At 37.5% G+C, this 14,551-nt stretch overlaps 1 pseudogene; it reads left to right on the forward strand.

Annotated features, from left to right (window-relative positions):
- Window positions 1–11,703: 11,703 nt before the first annotated feature.
- On the forward strand, window positions 11,704–12,442 carry LOC101443797 (RNA transcription, translation and transport factor protein pseudogene; annotated as a pseudogene).
- The last annotated feature ends 2,109 nt before the right edge of the window (window positions 12,443–14,551 follow it).

The following is a 14,551-nucleotide window of genomic DNA, read 5'->3' on the forward strand; positions in this document are numbered from 1 at the left end:
CACTAATGTGGGAAGAGCAGCTTTTACTGGAAGGACTAAAAGGATTATAAGAAGAACTAGAAAGGAAAAATCCCTATTCATAACCTCTTCCTCTGTTATTTTCCCTCTTTCCTCCCATTTTACAGGTTTGATAAAATAAAACCTGAAGATACCAGCTGAATGCCCACACCATCACCATTGGAAATTCAGGTAGAATGCCTTTATGTAGGCCTTAGGGAAGAAGCCACCCTTCATCTGTGGTGTTCTTTCTTTCTCCATCTCATGGGCCTAATGGGGTTGCACAGTCCTTACACTGTCTCAGTTCCTACACCAAGATACTCAAAAGGGTGAATGGATCCACACTGGGGTCCAGAGAAGAAGACATATGGAGGAGGGACTTGGGCAGGCTAAGCTCTAGGGCATAAGGGAGACAGCTTCTCTTTTTTACAACCTGTATGATTGTAAGATAGTAGACAATTCTTCTATTTTGTAGAAGAGGAAGATTGTGTTCAGCATGATTTAGTAATTTGAAGAGTATGTAGCCGAGATGAATCCAGTCAACTCACCAAAGGAAAGAACCAGTTATATAAGGATTTGGGACTGAAGGCCTTGCTAATAACTTAAAGTCTCATTCGCCCACAATGCCACCTCTTATAAACCCTAGGGAAACTAGTGTGGAAGTGGCTGCATAGTGTAGCAGTGAAAAATTCAGAGATTTGATCCTGATCACCTAAGTCCTTTTAGAGTTCCAACTAGCAGAGATAGAATGATGTCTGGGATTCCTCACTGCAAATGGAGGATGGAAAATGCTGCTTCCTTCCATACCTTCCTATGGTACCTCAGTCATACTAAAACACTTGGTGTCCAAATGTACCCCAGGATCAGTGGATACAGCCAACCTGCTTCCCAATACTTCAAATCTCCCTTTATATCAAGAGAGCTGTATAGTGTGAGATTTTTTGGTCCTCCTTGGGATTTTCAGAAACTCCTCCAGACTTTATATAATTCTTCATTGGCCTTATATATTTTAAAATATTTATTGTTTATGCACAGTCTACCAGGTGCCAAAAAAACCTGAAATTCTTTTTACCTACCATAGAAATGTATTAGGAGGTATTTACCTGGAATGTTGAAACTCTATTTAAAAGTGCATTTGCAATTTCAACATGTGCTACCTGTATTTCATCTTCTTGAGTTATATAACTTTGCAAATTTCCTCTTCTCCCTGTATTAAGTAGCAACCACCTCTTGGTAGTAACTAACTTTAGTAATTCACTGTTTGCAAAACACTGTCATACAAATTATCTCATCTGACCTCTGAAAAAACTGATTAGATAGGAGGGTGAGTACTATTGTCTCCACATAACAAGATGAAGCTAACTTCAAAGCAATGAGGAGACTTGCCCATGACCCAAAAGAGAGCAGTGGCTGCACTAAGATTTGAACACAGAACTCTGTCCCACAGGCTCCAATCTGTTGGGTAAGGTATACATATTTTGTTTGAATTTTCTTTCTTCTTCAATATATATTTTGACCAGATTTTTAAAAGTTGTTTCATTATTTAATCTTCAGTGTGGTTGATGAAACAAGATTTTTCATTTTGTTAGAGTAACTGTCACAGTATTTGATATTCATATTATAGTATTTGAGTATTTGTCACAAAACAAATAAATACTCAGCCAGTTTTCAATTTTCATAACAGCCGGAGGCAGTCATAGTTGATTTTGTAGATCAGGAAGATAGCAAAAGAGATTTGGGGCACAGAGTAAGAATCTAGAACAACTACAAAGAATAGTAAGTTAAAGGTTGGGGCAAAAAACCCACAATATTTCTCTCAAAACTCTCTCTATTTTAGTTAAATAATATTTGATATTCCAGTGCTGTGTTGTAGCCAGCTTCCCAGCAGCTTCCAAAAACCAATTGTTTAATATTCAGGATTTTTTCCAATTGATAGATTAAAATTGGCCATGATGGATGAACTTATACCACAGATATCAGCAAATATCAAAAATCAGGGCTTTTATTTTATTCCCCAGGGAACAGTTTACCAGCACATGGTTTGAGGTTGCCCAAACTTAATATTAAAGATAATTTGTTTTCTTTTTAAAAGATGATTTTAATATTACATGACAAAGACAATTGAACAGAATCGATAAAGTTAAGAATAATAAATTTTCCTTATACTTATAAAATACCTTACAGTTTCTCATATATTATCTCATTTAATCTTTTTAAAAATATGTATGTCTTTTTTTAAAAAGATTTCTTTCTTTATTTTCCTCCTTCCCCTGCCCTGCTGTTTTTGCAGTCAGTGTCCATTCACTATGTGATCTTCTGGATCTATTTCCCTTTTGTCTTCCCTCCTCATTTTTTTCTCCTCTAGGATTCATCAGGATTCGATCCTGGGGATCTCTGATGTGGAAAGAAGTTCTCTGTCAACTGCACCACTTCAGTTCCTGGTTTCTGCTGCTCTTCACCTTGACTCTCCCCTTCGTCTCTCTTTTTTGTGGTGTCACCATCTTGCTGTGTAACTCACTTGTGTGGGCACTGGCTCACCATGCGGGCACTTGGCTTGCCATGTAGGCACTCATGTGAGCACTCGGCTCACTACGCGGGCACTGGCTCACCATGCAGGCATGCTTTCTCTTCTTTTTCACCAGGAGGTCCCAGGAATTGAACCCAGGTCCTCCCATATGGTAGACAGAAGCCCTATCACTTGAGTCACATCCACTTCCCTCATTTAATCTTTATAAAAAGCCAGTGAAGGCAGTAGAGAAGGTACTATTTATCATATCCATTTTATAGATGAAAAAACTGAGGCTAAACGATAACACAGTTGGTGATGCTGCTGCGACCAGAACCCAATATTCCTGTGTCTTTATCTAATATCCTTTCTACTACACTCTATAACCTTTAGATCTGCTCACTGGAAATGCTTCATGGGGGTAACAACTTGTGTTTTGAGGGACGAGGGCAAAATCACTTTTTTTTTTTTGCATACTTTGCCATAGTTGAAAATGGATGGGAATTCTGTTTTTATTTTTCCACTGAAAATCTGTGGAAGCTCAAATGCTTTCCCTGAAGAAAGAATCCACATGACCATGTGCTAATGTGGGTTTTTTTAGCCCTGGTTCACCACAACCCTCTGTTTGTTTTCTCTTAAATGTTAATTTCTAATTTGAAAAACCTGCTCAGAGAATAAACACTGAACTCTTCAAGACTATTTTTAAATATCTTTTTGGTTGCTTGGTTAATTTGAGCATATATATGCTGGATTGACAGTTCTAACGACTGAAGTCATTTATTTATCCCTGGTTTGGAAATAGTACTAAAAGAGGCTTCTTGAGACGTGCCCAGGCAGCCCCGTGGGACTCCTTACATGTGGTATCATGGCGGTTATGTGGTTGAAAGGAAAGAAAATCGTTCACTGGTCTAGGACCACCTTTAGCTTTTTAAAAAAATTAGTGCGCACAGAAGTGAAACAGAAATGACTTGATGGTGCTCACTGACTGTTAGTTTTGTGCCACATGCCAAACAGAGAAAGTGCCAGTGTCCTAATGAAAGCATTACCTTTGCTTTCTGAAAACATGGACAAATTTCCATTCATCCACCTGCACTCTTTCACCATATTTCCCTCCACACTGCCATGTTTTCCCATGCAAATCTGACAAGCATAATGCAACTTAATGAACCACCACGGGGCTCATTACCACCATGGAACATCATTGGATATTCAAAGCCCTACTCATCGAAAGGTATGAAATCGGCATCCACTGTTGTTATCACAAAAGAACCATGACCTAAGAGAGGCATCATAGAGTATTTGTTGAGAGACTATGTGGCATAAAAGCATTAATACTTTAGTATCAGAAGACATGACATGGGTTCTAGCACCTAGAAAAGTACTGAATGAATGAATGGGCAAATAAGTAATTTAATTTCTGATTTCATGACTAGTGAGTCATAAATAAATGGGCAGTCATCTCAAGAGTTCAGATATGCATGATGATAAGACTTTAGCTTACAGGCTTGTGGTAAGTATTAAATAAAATAACATACGTAGGAGTGCTTTTTAAATTGGTATTATGTATTTACATGAATATTTATTGTCATAACTAAATAATAGGGTAATATTTCAATCATTAGGGAAAATTTTCAGCATGTATCATTTCTCAGCTAGGTTGGGTATACCAATATCCTATTTATTTTATATGGAGTGGTCATTTCCCTGAAAAACAATGGTAAATCCTCTTAACCATTTGACAACATTTATCAAAAAGAATCAGCTTAGGGCTGATTGGTAGTCAGTGTCTGTATTTGCATGGTAAGGTGAATTTAAATGTTAAGTTGTGTCACTAGATACCTAGTACATTACATTAGACCATGCCAATTCTTTTCGTTCAATTCCCTCAAGTGGTAACGATTAATTTATAGTGTGTACATGAGTTTAGCATCTGTGAAGTTCTGTGGGTTGTTCCACTGAGAATAAAGCTTTACAAGCTGTAATGTGAACGAACTAAAGCAGTTGTTTGGAAGAGATGGAAAACATTATGCCCTTAATTATGTCTCCGCACCTGCATTTATGAAATCCAGTTTCGGAGGGAGAGGGAGATATGGAGGCAATTAAAGAAGTTGCTGCGTGGACCCTACTGGCGATGAGTCACTATAGAGTTCACAGGGACATCCTAGCATTGAAGGAAATCCAAGTGCCCAGAGAGAGGGAGAAGAGCGCTCCGGACTTCCTTACTGGTTGTGGACATTAGGGTTAAAATGAACTCATGGCATGAAGTTAATGAAATCCACATAACTATTGCTGCTGATGGACACACTCCCATGCATGAAAAGCTACTTATATAAAGAGATGAATACAATTTCATTATTTTTAAAATAGTAATTTGGTTTCTGCTAAAGTGCACTGTGAACTGAGTAAAGGCTGTTAAGAGGTTATAATCCAAGAGTGAACTTGTTTAATTATGCTTCACATTTCAACAGCGTTGCTCCTAGTTCAGGCAGCAAATATTCATGCAAGATATCTTTGCAGAGGGCCTACTGTGTGCCCAGTGTGGTGCAGGCTGCCAAACATTATCCTCGGGGGAGAGTTTGTCTTTTAGACACTTGCTCTACTATTGCATAACTGAAAAACCAGTCAGCCTCCTGATGCCTGGCTCCTCATAGCACTCCTGGAGCAGTTGCCAGCATGCTGTGTAACACTGTTTGCACAAAGGCTGCTTAGCACCAGGCCTGGTAAATCCCCAGGGCTCTGGTCCATACGGCAAGGAATGAATTTCAGGCAAAATAGAAAGTATGTTGTGATTCTTGTGCGAAGAAATGGTTTCCTCAGTACTTTCAACAAGAACCTTTTAGGTAGTGTTCACCAAAACAGGACACGGATGTGAGTACAAGTAAAAGACCTTCGGCACTATTCCCCCCAACCACATTAAACTGAAGGTATGTGTCTGGTGTTCTAGACATAGAGCCATCCTATTTGAAAAATGCATACAATTTAAAGGTTCCACTTCCACCATATTTTAAATATTATCATATATGCCATTTCAATTATTTTTCTTTCATTGCAAGAATGAGTGATGGGAAATACTATAAGACAGATGGTTAAGCTCCATTTTGATTTCATTAAAAGAAAATTGCACATATTTTGCTCAGTGCAGTAATACGAGAGAGCATTTAGTGTAAAGCACAGTTACCAAATAAACATTTTCTGTGAAATGTGTTTGGGCATAAATATTTTTACTGTAATTGAATTTTTCTTTACAGTGGTCACATTTTTGAAAACCAGCTAGCTCACCTTGGAATCTATGTAGCTTTTATTATTGTTAAAAGCCCCTGGGATGCTTAAGATAAGAGTTTTACTGATGCCAATCATGGGACATAAATTTCTTTCAGTGTATTTGTCTTTTTTCAGAATCTTAAGAAATCATGTCTCATGTTTCTTTTAGTTACCATGACCACTTAATGTCCCTAAACTAGTGTATATAATGAGATTATTTCTTTTTTTTTTAACTTTTTATTTTAAAATACTTCCAAACTTTCAGGTCAGTTACAAAAATTATGCAAACCCCATATGGAGAACTCCAGTATATCAGATATCCAACATATCCAGATACCCAGATCAATCAATTTTAACTTTTTGCCACATTGACAGTATCATTCTGTCTATCTATCTATTTCCTGAACTTTTGAGTATAGGTTGTATACATCACGCTCCTTGAATACTTACTACTGCCTGTACATTTCCTAAGAAGAAGGATATTCACTTATGCAACCACCCTAAGGGCAGTTATTATGTTCAAGAAATATAACATTGATATGAAGCTTACAATCTATATTTCAAATTTTCATATACCCCAATAATGCTCCATTGAACCTTTCTCCTCTCTCACTAGATCCCGTTCAGGATGGTATATTGCACTTAATTGTCATTGTCTCTTTAGTTGCCTTTTTAAAATTAAGGGAACATATATGCAGCATAAACTTTCCCATCTCAACCACAATTCACAATATTGCAATACCCTCAGCACCTTCCATTACTTAAACTTTCCCATTTTCCCAAACAGAAACCCTTCACCCATTATGCATTAACTCCCTATTTCCCCTGGCCTCTGGCCCTGGCAAACTGTACTCGAATTTCTGTTTCTATAAGTTTGCATATTCTCTGTACTTACCATGGAGCTTAAATTTAACATCCTAAATATGTAACAGTCTTGTTTGCCTTTGATACCAACTTAACTCCAATAGGAACATAAACTATGTTCCTATACCCCAACATCCCCCACCTTCATCTAGTTCTTTTAAAAACTATGTGTTTATACATTGTAAGACCAAACCCACTGATTTCTCATTAAATTCTATGTATTTGCCTTTTAGATCCTGTAGGAACTAAAAAGGGAAGTTACAAGCCAAAATCATGATTGTACTGACATTTATATTTACCCATGTTGTTATCTTCACTGCAGATCTTTATTTCTTCAAGAAGCTTTGATCTATTGCCTATTGGCTTTTCTTTTCAACCTGCAGAACTAGGGCTAATCTATTAGTGACAAACTTCCTTAGTTTTTGTGTATCAGGGAATATTTTAATTTCGCTCTCATTTTTTAAAATTAGTGAAGTTGTAGGTCTACTGAAAAATTGTGCAGAAACTACAGAGTTCCATATATCCCCCCTCACACACACAATTTTCCTATTATTAACACTTTGTGTTAGTGTGGTGACTTTGTTACAATTGACAAAACAATATTATTACAATTATACCATTAGCTAAAGTCCACAATTTACATTAGGGTTCACTGTGTTGTGCAGTGCTAGGATTTCAAAAAATTTTTATTCTAGTAACATATATACAATCTAAAATTTCCTCCTTTTAACCACCTTCAAATATATAATTCAGTGGTGTTACTGGCATTCACACACCCTTATTTTTGAAAAAGAGTTTTGCTGAATAAAAAATTCTTGATTGTCAGTTTTTTGCTTTCAGCACTTTAAATATGTCATCCCGCTGCCTTCATGCCTCCATGGTCTCCAAAGAGAAATTAGCACTTAATCTTATTGAGGCCCCTTTGTACATGACACATTGCTTCTCTCTTGTGGCTTTCAGAATTCCCTCTTTATCTTTGGCATTAGACAGTTTGATTATACTGTGCCATAGTGTGGATCTATTTGGGTTTGTCCTATCTAGAGTTTGATGAGTATCTTGGATGTGTATATTCACGTCTTCTGTAAAATTTGGGGATTTTTCAGCCATATCTCTTTGGATATTCTCTCTGCCCCTTTCTCTCTTGCTTCTCCTTCTGGGACTTCCACAATGCATACATCAGTATGCTTGATTGTATCCCAGAAGTTCCTCAGGCTCTGTTGACTTTTTTTCATTCTTTCTTTTTCTGCTCTTCATACTATATGATTTTAATAGTCTTGTCTTCAGTGATTTTTTCCTTCTATCAGCTCCAATCTTCTGTTGATCCCCTCTAGGGAGACTTTGAAATTTCTGTTACTGTGTTCTTCAGCTCTGTTTGGTTCCTTTTCATAGAAACCTTTAGTTCCTTTGCATTCTATTGATGTTCCCTATCACTTATCATTTTCCTGATTTTCTTTAGTTCTTTGTCCATGTTTTCCTTTAGCTCTTTGAGCATGTTTAGAATTTTTAAAAATCTTTTTCTGTTATGTCCCAGGTCTTATCCTCCTAATTGATGGTTTCCAATCCTTTCTTCTTCTCCTTTGCCTGAGCCATCATTTCCTATTTCTTTTTATGTATGTAATCTTTTGTTGAAACCTGGACACTTTGAGATTTCAATGTTATCACTGGAATTTAGACTCTGAGACATCTGCTCCTTATGCTTGAATTCAGCTAGTGATATGATAGAGCTTTACTTGAATGCCAGGAGCTAACAACAACAACAAAAAAAGACAAAAAGACAAAAAGAAAACAGTTTTCCCAGTCTTTACAGATTAACCTCTACAAGTTTTCTCCTTCAGGGTTTATCCATACAATGAGTTTAAATAGCTGTAGGCAGAGCATACGGTAGTCTCTGATCCTTTCATTGCATTCATCTTACTTTGGGCATGCACTTATGGCCCTAGGAATTCCTCCATTTATATAGGAATTCTTCCATTTACAAAGCCCTCTCTTGTCTAAGAAACAGTTTAACTCACAGTCCCAGACAATTGCACTATATGTCTGACAGCCATCAACCCTTTGTCCCAAGATCACTTGACTCCTCTCCCACAGCCTTAGAAGATATCTGTGAACTACGCTTCTACACAGGGCACCACAGTTTGAACCAGACATTTAAACTTCCAATATCTGCATGGGTTATTTTGCTCCCTCTGACCAGAACCAAGTTTCTATACTGGGAGTGTAGCCAGCTCAGCGCTGAGTTGGTGTGGAGGGCCAGCCAGGGCACAAGGAGAGTCTACTGCTTTTACACTGCCTTTTTCTTGATTTGATGCTTGCTCTTTTACTGCAGGTTTTTAACTGTTTTCTGGGGCTTTTAGAAAGATGTTTCTGCCAGTTCTTGCTGGTAGTTCAAAGTTTCTGCCATGAGTTTATCTCTAAAATTTGTCAATTCTCAGTTAAAATTCATGGCTTCATCAGTTTTTTTGTTTGTTTGTTTGTTTTAAGATTTATTTTTATTTATTTAATTCCCCTCCCCTCCCCCGGTTTTCTGTTTTCTGTGTCTTTTTGCTGCGTCTTGTTTCTTTGTCCGCTTCTGTTGTCCTCAGCGGCACGGGAAGTGTGGGCGGTGCCATTCCTCGGCAGGCTGCTCCCTCCTTCGTGCTGGGCGGCTCTCCTTATGGGTGCACTCCTTGCACGTGGGGCTCCCCTACGCGGGGGACACCCCTGTATAGCACGGCACTCCTTGCGCGCATAAGCACTGTGCACGGGCCAGCTCCACACCGGTCAAGGAGGCCTGGGGCTTGAACCGCGGACCTCCCATGTGGTAGACAGACGCCCTAACCACTGGGCCAAAGTCCGTTTCCCTTCATCAGTTTTATGTTTAAGGAAAGTTTAAAAACTGCCCATCACTTGTAACATTTTGGATAATTGCACATTGAATGATTAATTCCAAACATTTTAGTGGGGAAATTTTCTTGAATTTTTCTGTTACTACCAGATTCTGACCAGGATAGCTCAATTGGCATCTATTTCTTTCCCAGTCCAGGAAATACCAGCCATTCACATTCTTTTTTTTTCCTGCACGTATTATTTCCTAGCTCTGTGAAACAGAACAAATTATTTAATCCATCTAAGCTTTAATTTCTCCATTAAATAAAAAGACAATTTATACACTTGTGGTAAGGATTAAATAAGTCATATCTAATACTTATCACAGTGCTGACATGCTACAAACTCTTTAAAATGCTAGTTTAACTAACACACACATACACACACATACACACACACACACACCAGAATACTATAATGCTGTTTAGCTTCAGATAGACAGGACCCTCCCAAAGGGATTATAGGAGGCTGTGAATTGTTTACTGGGCAAAGCACACTGACATTAGTTCTTTACTTTTCAGCTCTCTTTGACTCATCAATCAAATATTTGTTGACTCTGTACAATGTGTACAGAACTCTCATGGGTGCTTAGAACAAAACCAAATGATATAAAATAGTTCTTTTCTTTAAAGAAGTTGCAACCTAGCCACAGAGATACCACTTATATATGAAATAATTATTTTCAGAGCAAGTGCAATTGCTTTCTTTCTTTTAAGTTCTCAGTTAAAATGGACCAATGTTCTCAATCATCATCAAAGTGTTTAACCAAGCTCTCAGAGACTAAAAATTTTCATCCATTAAATCTGATTTCAAAAACCACAAAAATTAATTTTCCCCTAATACAGAGCACTCAAGTTCTAGAACTCCTCAGTTCCTGATCTTGCTATGGCCATATGGAGGAAGTAGTGAAATGAACATTTGGACTTCTTAAGTCAATTCTTACCAGAAACACTACCTAGCTCTGTGACCATGAACAAGTCATTCCACCTCTCTGAATATCGTTTTTCTTGCTTTTAAAATCAATAGGTCAAAAAGGCAAAATCTTAAAGGTCTTCTGCAGCAGTGGTGGTTGACAGCTGCTTTGCTGCCCAGGGTGAAATGATGCTCTTTGAGAAATTTATCTCCATCCTTTGTTAATATGGTACTCAACCATCTTGATTTCTCAGTAATATATACCTAAAAACTATCTAAACAAATATTTCACATGGATGTTCTTGTTCTTTGTCTTGGTTGCCAAAATCATGAGTTATTTTTGAAAACTGAAACAGAGAGTAGGTAGAATGTGGGTAGACCTTCAATAGAATTGCACATTTCCTATTCTCAGCTTTGGAGACTTTCCATCTGTCTGGGAAAATTGAGACAAGTAAATATAAATACATTCCATATATGTTTAATTAAAACAAGAATACAACATGTTAAAAAGTTGTCTATGGATCCAGCGTAGAGCAAGTGTTTTTGCAAATATTAATACCTAGCCCCTGAGAGATATAAACATAAGGAACACCAGCGATCTTAAAGGTCTTGATGAAGAGCTAAGAAATTATTCTCCATGATTGATTTGAGCAACTATTTCAGTCACCAAAAAGAGAAAGTTTCATCTTTTGTCTTCTACTGCAATAGACTAATTTAATGCAAAGGAAATTATCCTGTTTACTCATGAAGAACCAGGAAGTTACCATTATCCATGCATATGTATATCTGAACAGTCAGCCACCTAGAAAAAAGTAAGCCACATTTACAAATTAATTTTCACTTTATAGGCTGCCTCTTATTATTTAAAAATTAATTTAAAGAAGTGAGAACATAACTGCTAAATAAATTCTACCTCCTCTCACCCGCAATTTTTCTTCACAGAAACCCAAGCCCTAAGCAAGAATTCAATGACCCTACTAAAATGATGGTGACGGATTGGGATCTCATCACTGTGAGAGAAAACACTTAGTTTTCTTGCTGAGAAACTCTTTCCATTGACTGTCTGAGTTTTGGCAACAGTAGACAATGATTTTTATAAAAAGGCTGGTGTGTTCCAAGCCACCAGTTGGTAACAGGCATAGGTCCAATCTCAGTGAGTAGCACATGGGACAGGTTGATCACAAAGTTTAGCAGGAGCCAGACCTTTCGCAGCGTCTTGGGTGCCTGAGCTGTCAGCGCCTCCTTGCTTCTCCTCTCCCGGCCAGCAGACCAGTGGCCAGCAGTGAGAAGCTGGGACCATGTTCTGACGCAAGCTGACTGCCCTCGACTACCCCAACCTTGCCAGTTTCAATTGCAAAGATGAAACAGTATTTAGAAACTTTATTGTTTGGCCTGAAGATCAGAAAATTAGACACCACAAGATTGAAGAAAGAGGTAATTTAACAAACATCCGCAACAGTGACCCACCCAAGTTCTTTGAAAAGTATCTGAGATGTTAACTGTCCTTTCAAGATTCAGGATCAACAAGAAGCAATTGTCTGGCTTCTTGGATTAGCTGTTAGACTTGAATATGGACATGATGCTGAAAAACACAAAGACTTGGTACCTGATGATACAAAAAAATGGTGGCAATGCAACTAGAAATGCAGAACCATTGATCAGTTTGGATGTAAATAATTCTGATTTTAAAGCTGGTATAATGGCTTTGGCTACCTTCTTCAGATTCAACAGGTGTGATGATTACCTGGTGATGCTTAAGGCAATTCACATTTTGGGTCAGGAATGCCTGAACCAACTACAGGATGCAGTTGCTAAAGTAAATCAAGCAAAAGAGGGCTTGCCTATTGCTTTAGACAAGCATATTCTTGTGTTTGACACAGGAGACGCAGTTCTTAATGAAGCTGCTCAAATCCTGTGATTGTTGCAAATAAAAGAGCTCAGAGAGCTACAGACAAAAATTAATAAGCCATAGTAGCTGTTCAGGCAATTATTCTTTATCCAAAGACTGACCTCACACTGGGAAAAGTTAGAAGATGAACATTTTATGATTTCATCTTCTCACCTGTTTAGTGCAGTTGGGAGCCATGTATACTTCTGGCATGTGTTTAGAAATTAAATGTCACATTTTCAAGGAGGAATCCCATAAAATTGACTGTGTTCTAGATTTTACCATCATTACTTTTTTCTTTAATAAAGTTGGGGAAAGTGGAGGAAAAAAAAAGATTAGTAGATCATCATATGTAAACTTCCTATGAGAATTACAAGTTCTTATGAGAATTACAAGTTCTCATCCCTCAACCTCTAGAAGAAAATCCTTTTAATCGTATCTACAAAGGAGATAAAACAGTTTAAAGCAAATGGTCCTTGGCCTTGATTCTTAGAACCTGGTCCTTGATTTTTCCTCATGCCTGCTTCTCACTAACATGTTCTAGCAGCTCACATTTATCTGGAAAAAATTACTGCAGTCTTACACTTAGTTCAAATACAATCGTGGCAGAAGGGTTCTGCCCTAACCTATTTTCTTCTCCACCTGTGATCCGCAGCCAAGTGAGCATTGGATGAGACAGCCAAGCATGAAGTACCTGGCCTCCCTGCATTTAGAGCTTAGCTATTGTGTCCTTTGTTGATGTAGAGTTAGTGACTTATCTACTGAGCTCATCATCAACTCTGGAATAGACAGTATTGAGCCTTAGGATGCCAGAGTAGTAGGTTCAACCTTATGACTAACCTGCCTCCTCAGCCACAAACATGCACCAATTCAAAGGATGCCTGTCTTTAATTTCTGTATTAAATACTGGTGTACACAGACTATACTGTGTATACAAGGATCATATGAGGGGTTTCATACATGAGGGAAGGCAAAGGTAAATATATGCAAGCACTGATGATGTAACTACAAGAAGACTAACACTTACCTGATAATAATAATAATAGTAATAATAATAAAGACTAGCTACCTCTTAGGTATGATGCTAAGTGTGCCATCTACATTAAATGTTAAGTATACATTAAAACATTTAATCTTCAGAACAATCCAATGAGGAGATGTGTTATCCCAAATTTATAGGTGGTTATGTTTGGGATAGTGATGTTGAGTGCATAGGATTAGATAAGCAGAGAATTTTTAAATCCTGAAAGTGAACACTGAAATAGAAACTTAGCAGTTATGTGTGACTACGGCTAATGTCCAAGAACAATCAGTAAATTAACAAATCATTCATGTGTAAACCAACTTAAAGTATGTTTGCATAGGAATGGTTTACTTCTTGATGATGTCTTTAACAGAGCAAACTGCTATGCTGAAAGAATCCTCACAATCCCACAGTTAAGAGCTATAGATCTACATATTTGTGACTCCTAGAGGACAATGACTATGACTTGCTCATCTTTGTTTTTCATGGTGCTTCAGATGGGACCTTATTCCATGCGAGTTAAATCATATTGTTGGGAAATCCAGTTATCAGAGTTTGGCACACACCATGAAAGATCCTGAGCAATTTATGAGCCTCAGGAGTGATAAAATTTGGTGTATTCAATTACCAAATCTAGAGAGTTGGGGTATCTCTAAGATTTTATGAAATTTCTTGTTCATGATTTGGTGAACTAAATTTCTTTTCAAAATTTTGTAGAACTGAATTTCTGCCAAGAAATGTTTATTCCATAGATAAATTTTAGAAAAGTCAAATATGAGTCTTTATAAAACTAACAATTTATTGGAAATGATAGAAGGGAGTGGATGTAGTTCCGTGGTTGAGTGCCTGTTTCTCATGTATGATGTCCTGAGTTCAATCCCCAGTACCTCGGGGAAAAAAAAAAGAAATGATAAAATGATAGAGATTATGTTTTGTTTTCTTTGTTTTTTAGGCGGTACCATGGATCAAACCTGGGACCTCATGCATGGGATGCAGATGTTCCCCAAGTGTAACAATTTGTTATTATTTATGAATTCCAAAAAGAATTATAGGTTATGTCTTTCCTTTGGGTATGATACTCTGTTTGATTTAAATACAAAGATTTTAGTTTTACTTGATTAAATCAAAATTAGGGCTTTGATTGGACCACATCAGTAGGGCATGATTCAGGGTTGAGTCCTCGTCCCTTTGGTAGGCTGATATAAATGGACAGTCACTCAAGAAAACACACACG

The sequence above is a fragment of the Dasypus novemcinctus genome, chromosome 14 (assembly GCF_030445035.2).
Source record: "Dasypus novemcinctus isolate mDasNov1 chromosome 14, mDasNov1.1.hap2, whole genome shotgun sequence".
In the NCBI taxonomy this organism is placed as follows: Eukaryota; Metazoa; Chordata; class Mammalia; order Cingulata; family Dasypodidae; genus Dasypus; species Dasypus novemcinctus.